The 10,488-nt window shown below is 34.7% G+C and overlaps 1 long non-coding RNA gene across 1 annotated transcript; it reads left to right on the top strand.

Annotated features, from left to right (window-relative positions):
• The first annotated feature begins 3,288 nt into the window (after positions 1 to 3,288).
• Positions 3,289 to 4,637, top strand: LOC141350108 (uncharacterized). The gene is made up of 3 exons (XR_012358077.1): positions 3,289 to 3,585; positions 3,856 to 3,939; positions 4,033 to 4,637. It is a non-coding gene; the product is annotated as an uncharacterized lncRNA (long non-coding RNA).
• The last annotated feature ends 5,851 nt before the right edge of the window (positions 4,638 to 10,488 follow it).

Here is a 10,488-nt window from a genome sequence, read left to right as displayed (position 1 = left end):
TATAGACAAAGATAAATTCCCACATATCTGCAATGCCTTTGATTATTTTATCAACTTCTCTGATGACACACACACACACACGTACGCGCACACACACACACACACACACACACACACACACACACACACACACACACACACACACACACACACACACACACACACACACACACACATAGACAAGAAGTGCCTAATCATATGCATATTCCACATTTTATCATAAGCAGAGGTGGGTAGAGTACCCAAAATCTGTACTCAAGTAAAAGTACTTATACAAAAAATTACTCAAGTAAAAGTAATTATCTAATTATTTACTTGAGTAAGAGTAAAAAAGTATTAGATGAAAAAACTACTCAAGTAGTTAGTTACTCGTTACTTCCGATCTGATTGAAAAGAAGCGTAAAATCCCTGAATTTCAGACTACTTGGAGGGCTTTCACAAACCTCTCCTTAAAAGTCTCATTGTTCTGCTTACTGTATATACTACTTATAAACCTAGGTTAAAGTAAAGCAGTCGTTCTCAGTCCTCCATCACCACATAACTTGTCATTAAAAAAAAATCTTAAACACACACTTTTTCTGACAGTTAACTGTGTCTTTATTTTCACGTTCACAACAAAATTTGGCTGCATCTGCCTTCCAACAAGCTTACATTAAGCAAAAAAGAATGTGTGTGTCTGTTTGTTATCATGTTTTTATATGAATAGGTTATTTTCATTGCCATTAATGTTCAATTAATCAACATAAGGAGCTTGATAAAATGCTTATTTTAGAATTTCAAATGGAACTTATCTGTTTTTGCAAATCAACTCTACATTTATTATAATATATAAAACATGTTTCTTTAAAAACATACTTTATTCTTTTATTTTTATAAGTATATAGATTCTTTAGGAAGGAATTAAATAAAATACAATCCAGTTTTTATTCGTATGTATTTTCTACATTTAAGTAAGGTGTCCGGGTTATGTGTAGGGGAGAACAGGCGAAAAGTAAAATTTTTCAGAATTTTTTTTTTAGTTTTTTAAATTTTTAAAGATAATGTTTCAGACAGAGATATATTTTTGCTGTGGTCAGTAACTATCAATACCAGGTGGAATTTTGAACAAATGTAAAATGACTAGTATAATTTCACTTTGAACATAAGTGGTGAATTGTTTTTTTTAACACAACAAAACAATGTAGATTTTCGTGTTACACTTGTTTTTATTAAATATACATGACTATGACCTCTTTAATATGTAACTGCAAACATATTTTGTAATTTATCGTTGTAAAAATAATGAAATTATATTTTCATTTTAAATTTCAGTTTTATCAAATGTTTCAAAAGCAACCAACAGTACAAATTTAAATTCAACAGTTTGAACACTATGAAAATTAAATTAAATAAAATTAGAATAATATAAATGGTACAAAAGTAAGTGTTACTTTCGTCCTGACAGGATCTCCTCACATTTAAACCCGATTTACTTTTATTTTGAAAAAGTCTTGAGAAGTCAAACTTCAGGATGTGTTAGAGCAGTAAATAACCTGAAGATTGATGAAACGAGAAACACAACGCGTTATAAGAAAACAATGACCGCTTTTGGAATTTACTTATGGTTGAAAACACCTTTCTGGATCTACACCCGGAAAATGGTGAGTAAATAATGCGATATTTGTCAGCTCTGTCAAGGGTTGCAAAGATGCTGTCATAGTTTGGGATGCAAAGGTTATCAGTCCTCTGAGAAAATCGCTTTGTTACTTTCGTCCAGCGTTACTTTTGCCCCGGTTTTCCCGTATTATTAATGCAAGACTTAATATTATGCTGTTCAATTTTAGTTTTATGAGTAAATGATATGGAAATGTGCAGATGTGAACGTGTGTTGTTTGTAAGGTTAGAGTAATTTTCATTGCTTGCACAAGAGTGCATATGACAAAAACAGTGCGTGAAATAATATTATAATAAGGCACTGCACAAAGTGACACTTACCGCCGTGTAATTTCAGGTTGGAGCTTGAATTCCTGTACGCTGAGATGTCAGTTCGTTTTGGTGCACAAAGCATGCATCGCATTATGAAACTATTCTTTTTGACCTTTTGTAGTGTAAACATAGACCAAACTTGAGGCCACGCGTGATCTGCCTCCAATAGCTTGCATAGGTCATCCTCCCCTTCAGTTATCTCCTTTCATCTATGCGTGCTAAATGGTGATACGTAGCCACCCCTCGCAATGCACGCAGCCTCTCTAACGTCTCGCGAGACTTTCGAAAAAGCCATATAAACTTAAAAAATAAAATATATTCATTAATTATTACCATTTGAAAGTAGCGTAGTAACGCCACCGAATGTAGCGAATAAAGTACAGTACCCATCCTTAAATTTACTCTAAAAGTACTAGTTACCCAAAAAATTTACTCAAGTAAATGTAACGAAGTAAATGTAATTCGTTACTACCCACCTCTGATCATAAGTGTTTTAATGCAATGACTTTCACGCGCTGAAATCACCCACAATCCTATGCGTGCAGCACCGAAAGCACACCTTTCAATCACGCAATGACGTAATGACGTGCACTTGCTAGCCTGTTCCATTTAACGTGTTCTCCGAATGCTTAAAAGGAGCCTCGCCTAGCCTCTGAAGGAAGTGACTTGTAAGGACTAGTCCAGCCAAGGAAGTATCCTTGGACTTCTATCCTCTTCTTTGTGTTTGTTTTTGCACTTGATTGCTTGCTTCGCCCCCTGACGGTTCAAAGAATAGTGTAACAGCGAGCGTGTCAACAATAAACACCTTGTCCGTTTGTTGAGACGCGCTGGCGATCAGCAAAGGTTCGCATTGCGGACCAAAGCGCGAGTATAAACAAAGCTTAAAGCTGCATCAAACATCTGTGTTTGTTGGCAATCCACTGGTAAGTGCATATAATGTAAACAACATGAAGATGCAGTGAATCACAAGTTATTCAGAGATAGTGAGATAATGTTTTGTGTGTGTTGCCTGCTTGTGACTCGCTCTGACTGCGGTACGCCTCCAGGAGCTTTGCTTTTTTGCCAAAGTAGTGGTACTGCTGATCTGTCTTTTGTAAATCTGATAAAATTAAAGACTCTTCAGAGATATGAATGATGTACTACTCTAAAGGTATGGATGCGCCGGGCACAAACTAACGCGTTGTTTACATTGTTGCACATGAGCAAGTTGTTTTTTCCAGTATTGTTTTTACGCTGCCAAAAGACTCTCTCACGCAAATTTATGAAAAGGTGTACTGTTTCCATAAAGTTATTGATGAAAGACTGGTTTGGTGTCATGTACACAGCAAATTTAGCAGAGTTAAAATTACGGTGTTAATGGAAATATAAAGAGTTCGGAGATAATTTAACACTGGATTGAGTTAAAACGATTTTATTTAACTCTATAAAAATAAAGAGTTGGTGTCAAAACAGAGTGTTACCACTTTTTTTTTAAATTAACTCCTACAGTGTTTTGTTAGTGGAGTTTGTTAACTCTTAGGGTGTTAAATAGAGAAGACCTCCCCTTCTTTACAGCACACACTGAACCGTGTTTTTGGATGATGCAGTTCAAGCAGAAGATCATCTCTTTCACTGTAAATGGTAAGTAAATGTTCAATAAATAACATTTTGATCAATAATATTTGTGAGTTGTGAGGTGTTATGTTTTATATTGCTGTTAGTATCAAGTTTAACATTAAGAGTCATGTGTTATTGTCATATGAATGCAGCAGTTGAGTTTAGGTCTTAGCCTCAGATGGAGCAATTCATACTCGTATAATGTTTTTGGGAGTTTTTTGTTGTTGTTTTTTTTGCTTTATATGCTGTTTCAGTTTAATATATATATATTTTTAAATCCATTAATGTGTGCAGGAGATTTGCTTTGGGGACTTTAGAGGAGCACAGAAATAGGCCTACATGAAAATTTCTGCAGACGAAGAGCAATTTTATAACAAAGTGAGTATTTTGTGCAAAACATAAATTGTTTTTTGCATTTTGTATTGTTTTTTAATACTGAATTTTTCCCTTTTATTTTTGTTTTATTAACAGAAAAGTTCAATATCCAGTCTGAAGGTCTGACCGTCGAGGATCATATCACCTCCTTACAGCTACTGGTTCATCATATTCTGCTGTTAATATGTGAAGACCAACATGGATTTTGGATTGAAATGAAGTCAGACTTGTTTGTATGAACTGAAGCATCCCATAAACTGTGTTTACTGTTGTTATACATTGGGAATGTGCTTTTTAGTTGTCTCGGATGTTAATATGTTAATTTAATGAACACTTAAATGCATGATACATTGAGGACAATTTTTCTGTCATAAATAAATGTTGATCAGATGACATTTAAAAAAAATCATTAATAGTTTTAAAATGATAATGATCGATTATACTGCTGTATTGTTACATTTAAAAAACTGTTTAAAATAAAGTTTTTTATCCCAAAAGTACCTTAATATGTTTCTGTCTTTACATTTACCATATTAACACCATATTAAAAAATATAACACTTCATTGGAGTTAACAAATTACACAGATGGAGTTAATTTTTAACAAATAAAAAATATTTAACACTGATTAGTGTAAATTTATAGTTAGATTTTTAACTCTGTATAGTGTCAATTGCTAACACTTTAAAAGAGTCAACGTGCCAACACTTTCAAAAGTGTTAAAATTAACTCTTATAGAGTTATTCTGAGGTTCCAGATTTTGCTGTGTAGGTAAATTTTTTCATCATATTTTTTTTATGGTTTCTAAGTTGGGTGTGTAAGATACCAACACCAATGTTATGTCATTTTATTCAGTGTCTTGTTGACTAAAACATATCATCATTTAAAATATGTCTGCAGCTCTTAGCAACTTTTTTGGTAGGCTTGAAAATATTTTCACCCAGCGGGGTTAGTTGTAACGCTTTTGCCAACAAAATAAATGTGTCTGTATTCAAAAATTGTGTGCCAAAATGTATTTTTGTTCATATCTTTAATGTTGTTTGAATAAGGTTGTCAAAGATTAAAATCATAATAAAAATGAATGGCTAAAATTAGACTTTAATTTTATTATCTCAGAATTTGATTTTGAGACTTTGAGACTTTAGTATGTTTTTTACAGACTGGGTCACATATAAAAATTTTTTTTTTGTCATAATTGTTCTGCATTTTCTCACATATTTAGACATTTGTATCCATTTATAATTGAACTATGGTTAGATGAAAGTGACGTATTTGACAATGTATAATAACCCATGCTTGGAATGTGACCTCTGCATTTAACCCATCCAGTGAATAGTGAAGACACGGACTGCAAGTCGTGAACACACAAACACCCGAAGCAGTGGGGACCCATCCCTGCAATGCCCGGGGAGCAATTGGGGTTAAGGTGCCTTGTTCAAGGGCAGCACAGTCACAACCCACCAGTCATAAGCCTCAAACCAGGGTTATAAGTCTGACACTCTAACCACTAGGGTGCAACTATCCTTGAATGAGGGTTGAATAGTGTAGATACCCATTATAGACAGATATATAAACAATACCCACTTCAAGTATATAGAGAAAATAGTATTAACATATTTGCCTGCAAACTTATTTTTAGCAAGTGTTCAACTAACCCCCTGCCTGTTAAAATAGAGGGTATGCACTTTACCTTTGGTAAAAGTGCCTGCGGTTTTGCCCACTAAGTGGCAAAAAGTCTGAGCGACAGCATTAGTATAGCATGAAAAACGCGTCTCAAATGGGAAAAGTAGTTGTGGGATCGAATGTGCTTCTTCTTCCTTTATTTCTTTATGCCATTCTAGAATCTACAGCTATATTCATGGTGAGAACCAGTTAATCCATACACAAGTTTTATAGACCCTTTTTCAGCCCACGTGACCGCGCATTTTGGCAACAGTGGTGTTATTCCCCATTGGTTCTAATGTGTTAGCAACTCAGAAAGTTTATTAAAATGGTTTCCCAGCATCAAAATGTCTGGTTGTTGCGTTTGGTTGCACTAATATAATATACTAATATACGTACAGTATATATGTATCTGGCATCCTTTATTTTTGGCCATCTGCTAACGTCTTCTATCCACTCCACTATAGTACACGGATCTGGTAGCTGTGTTGAAAAAGTTGATAAGTCAACTTTTGAAAATAGGTTTCTCCGTCTGTGTTGCTTCACTGCTGATTTTTGCCATACTTCCGTTGCCAAACTGCACACGCATACGTTGCCACGTCATCATTGTGTACAAACAGTAAAATAGTCTATTCAGACAAGTTGATCTATACACATTATATTAGTGCAACCAAATGAAACAACCAGACATTTTGACATCTCCAATTTGCACTTGCATTTTTCTGGCCTGTGGGAGGAAATCGCACTGACACAAGGAGAACATGCAGACTCAACACAGAAAGGTCACCTGCCCTAGCCGGGACTCAAACTGAGGACCTTCTAGCTGTGAAGCAACAGTGCTTAAAGGCACACAAGGCAAGTCTGAGTATTATTTCTCTACTAGCTCTCCCTAGTGTCTGGGAGTAAATGCGTTCTATATCTGAGACTATACGAGACTGAAGGACACCTGGTGGGATACAGCGAACTTGCAAGTGGGGTATTCTTCCTACAGACGGTAGGGGCGGGCGAGAGAGTCTTCATTCATCATGTAATGAGTCATTTAACCATATACCGACTTACGAAGATGATTTATTAACATAAAAATGCTGCCTTGTGTCCCTTTAACCACTGAGCCACTGCGCCACCCCAATCGACTGTGGTAACAGATTCAACAAAAATCTGCATCTCAAAGGACAATTATAAAAATTCTTAAATTAAGATGCTTTTTCTTGATCAGCAAAACAACCCAAGAAAAGAAGTCTAAAGACCAAAAATATCATTTTATCATTTTAGAATTTTACTATACAGTTTACCGCAGTAAATTATAATTGTCTTTTTTTCATGTGGGTTAATATAGAAAGGGTGATAGACTTTTTTCTAATGTTTTTAAATTAGCATAGGCATTAAATAATGTAAAGCAGAAAATACCTTTACCTTGTGATTGCTTTTCTTTTTCTGCTTTTCTCTTTTTCTCTTCAGTTCCTAAAAGGTATCGTTTTAATGCCATAGTTTGCCAAACCACCGCAACCTCACTAAAATAAGTCTTGTTTTTATCTTTATTGAAAGATGTAATTTAAACATTGTGTTGTTATACGATACTACATTACCCATAATGGTTTCATTTCCAAGCATGCGCAATGAGACAAACCTCCGCAAGCGCCATTGCGTCATTAACATTATGCAAATTAGCCCACTCTGTTCTTATTTTGTAATGTTTTGTGTCTTTACTTATATTAAGGTTTTGTATTTATTATCATTTTACTGTAGATTGTTGTGTGGAGAATTTATCCCGTTGTTCAATTTTTTCACCCACTGTTTTTGTGATCCCTATTTTAATCAATAAGGTCCCTGCACATGTAGCGCGTACTGCCTGCTGATCGCGTCTATGAGATTTGTGCAATGTGCAGTGACAGAATAATTTTTATGCATGGAGGGCTTGTTGTGTCTTGTTGTGGGGCCCCAGGCCATAGTCTGTATTGCCTGTTGGACAGGCCGGTGTTGTGTCGAACTCAGTTCCCCCTATGTTTCCCTTTAGTGTAGTGCTTTTATAGCGTTTCCATCACGTTACATTTAGAAAGATTAAAGATTTGAATTGGTTATACTAAAAAGGCATAATATCATGTATTTTATAATACAATTTATTAAATATTTCATACATTTGACAGTTTTCTATTAGGGTATTTCTTTTAAAATATAGCCTGTCTTTTCCTTTTTTTCCTTTACTGGTTGTTTTAAAAATGTAATGTTTGCATACATAATTAAATAAATATTATACATATAATATGATTCATACTGTAAAAATAATTGACTTACCATTAAGAACAATACAGATACATTACAGAAATGCACACATATACATCTCAGTAGCCATTAAAACTTTAAATATATAAATAATAAAACCTATAACGTGATAAAAACGCCATAAAAACACTACACTGAAGGGAAAAATAGGGGGAACATAGGGGGAACATACTTCGACACAACACCGGCCCTGGTAAGTTGTAACCTTTGCACTTCTGTCATGTTTGGTGTAATTGTCTAAGAATGGTAATAGAAACAAACATCAAATGTTATTTTGTAGCAGAGATGTGTGTGCTACTTGTGTAAGAATATAATTAATCAAACTCAATTATTTTTTAATGATTGAGCCAAAACCAAAAAGCGTTAGGTTGTGTCCCACTCTCCCCTACTCAAGATTAACATGAGATTCGCAGAAACAGCATGTGTTTTGTGACCTTTATAGAAGAAAAAATTCTAAAAAGGCATTTCTTTTTTGTGAAAAACGTAAAAAAGATGGCTTTGGCTGGCAACTTTTAAAAAAATGCTGGAGTTTAAATATATTAATTATATATTATAATTATAAAAAGGAATACGGAGCCCTTCTGATGACATGGTAAAACTTTTTTTTTTAATCGTGGCCACGAATTAGCAATTCGTTCCCACGAATTATTAAATCGTGCGCACGTTTTAGTAATTCGTTCCCTCGTTTAAGCTAAATCGTGCGCACGATTTAGTAATTTGTTCCCTCGTTTAAGCTAAATCGTGCGCACAATTTAGTAATTCGTTCCCTCGACCAAGTCAAATCGTGCCCACATTCCACCAACTCGCTCCCTCGATCAAGCCAAATCGCGCCCACGTTCCACGAACAAGCGCCCAGAATTTCATCCAAACCATCGGAACAGCGACGCCCATCGCAGCTCAATGCATCAACACACCGCCACCAAGTACAAAATTCATACACCTCAGGCTCGTGTATATATACAGTTTTATTCCTTCCCAGAATTTCATAAAAAATATTGGGACATAACGTGAGCTAACGCATTGATACAGTGCTATATAAGAATCAAATTCATACATCTTGGGTCTTAAACCGTTTTATTCATTCCTGCCCGGAATAATAAAAAATAAACCATCGGCGCATTAACATGACGCTTAACGCATAAATACAGTATGTAAAGATCAAGATTGATCTATATACCTTATTAATGAGCCATATTTCATATACAGTTTTATTAATTCCTGTGCAGAATAAAAAAAACTTAACACAACCGACATTAACATGACGCTTAATGCAAAATCACTTTATTAATAAGTCACATAGTCCGTTTTATTTATTACTGCACAGAATTAAAAAACATATTGGGACATTAACGTGAGCTGGCTCATGATACAGTGCTATAAGGATCAAATTCATACCTTGGGTCTTATACAGTTTTATTAATTCGTGCCCAGTAGGCCATTAAAAAGTAGGGACATTAATGTGACGCCTAACGCATTAATACAGTCAGGGGCGGAGTGGGACCAAAAAATCTATCGGGAAATTCCGTATACCACCGGCCCTCCGTGGTAAAAAAAAAGGTCTTGTATTTAAACTAGGGTATACAAATCGTAATCAATCTGCAAAAAAAAAAAAAAAAAAAACATTTTCATAATAACAATAAAATCATTAAATCATGGATAATTTTCCTAAATGAGTAACTATACAAAATTATACCTGTTCGAAAGACGGAGTTGGGCACCTGTCAATCAGCTATTACATAACAGAGCCAGGCCAGAGATGAAAGTGTTCATGAATAATGTGTGCATCTTTGAATAACTTTAAATATAATTTTTGTCATATAAAGTTTTGATAGATAATAACGTTTTTTCCACTGTTATTGCTCATTTACCTCAGAGTTTATTTCAGTTATTTTGCTGGTTTTTCCGGTAATAATAATACAATTTACATGCCAATCCTGCTTCCTTGTCTTTTTATTAATTTCATTATGTTGTTATTTGAAGTTATGTGGATATTTATTGCCATATAAGACGTTCATTGCTGTTATATACTCTCGACTAATATTTAAATCATATGCGGAATAATGTGTGCATCTTTGAATAACTGCAATAATACAGTTCCTTTGAATAATTTTTGTCAAAGTTTTGAGAAATAATAATGTTGTGAGGATATTGCCATATTGCAGTTGAATCTCTCGTTTATAATATGAAAATCACTTAGTAGAAAATATATAATGTGATACTGCAAAGTTACCCTTCTTATTTGTATTTATTATATAGCCATATGGAGACAAACCTTTGCAAATGTGCTGATTTGATCCATTCATGTACTGACCACCAAGCTAGAGATTTTAAACATCCTTAATCCACACTTTCTATCAAATAGTCTATCTGCTTGATGGATCAATCCGACCGCATATGTACTGCAATAAACAAGCATTGAGCAGCGCGGCTTTTTACATCAAAGGCCGACAGGCTATGCCATTTGGGGAGGAGCCGTTCAATGATCCCCATATATTTTTAAAAATCCCTATGGTTGGACCTGCCGAACAGGTTGAGCACTTTTATGTTAAGCAAAGAGGATGCACAGTTTGTCCAGCGATGCTAATGCATGCTAATGCATTAAATACAGTAA

The sequence above is a fragment of the Misgurnus anguillicaudatus genome, chromosome 16 (assembly GCF_027580225.2).
Source record: "Misgurnus anguillicaudatus chromosome 16, ASM2758022v2, whole genome shotgun sequence".
NCBI classification, from domain to species: domain Eukaryota; kingdom Metazoa; phylum Chordata; class Actinopteri; order Cypriniformes; family Cobitidae; genus Misgurnus; species Misgurnus anguillicaudatus.
This window is presented reverse-complemented; position numbering and strand designations above follow the sequence as displayed.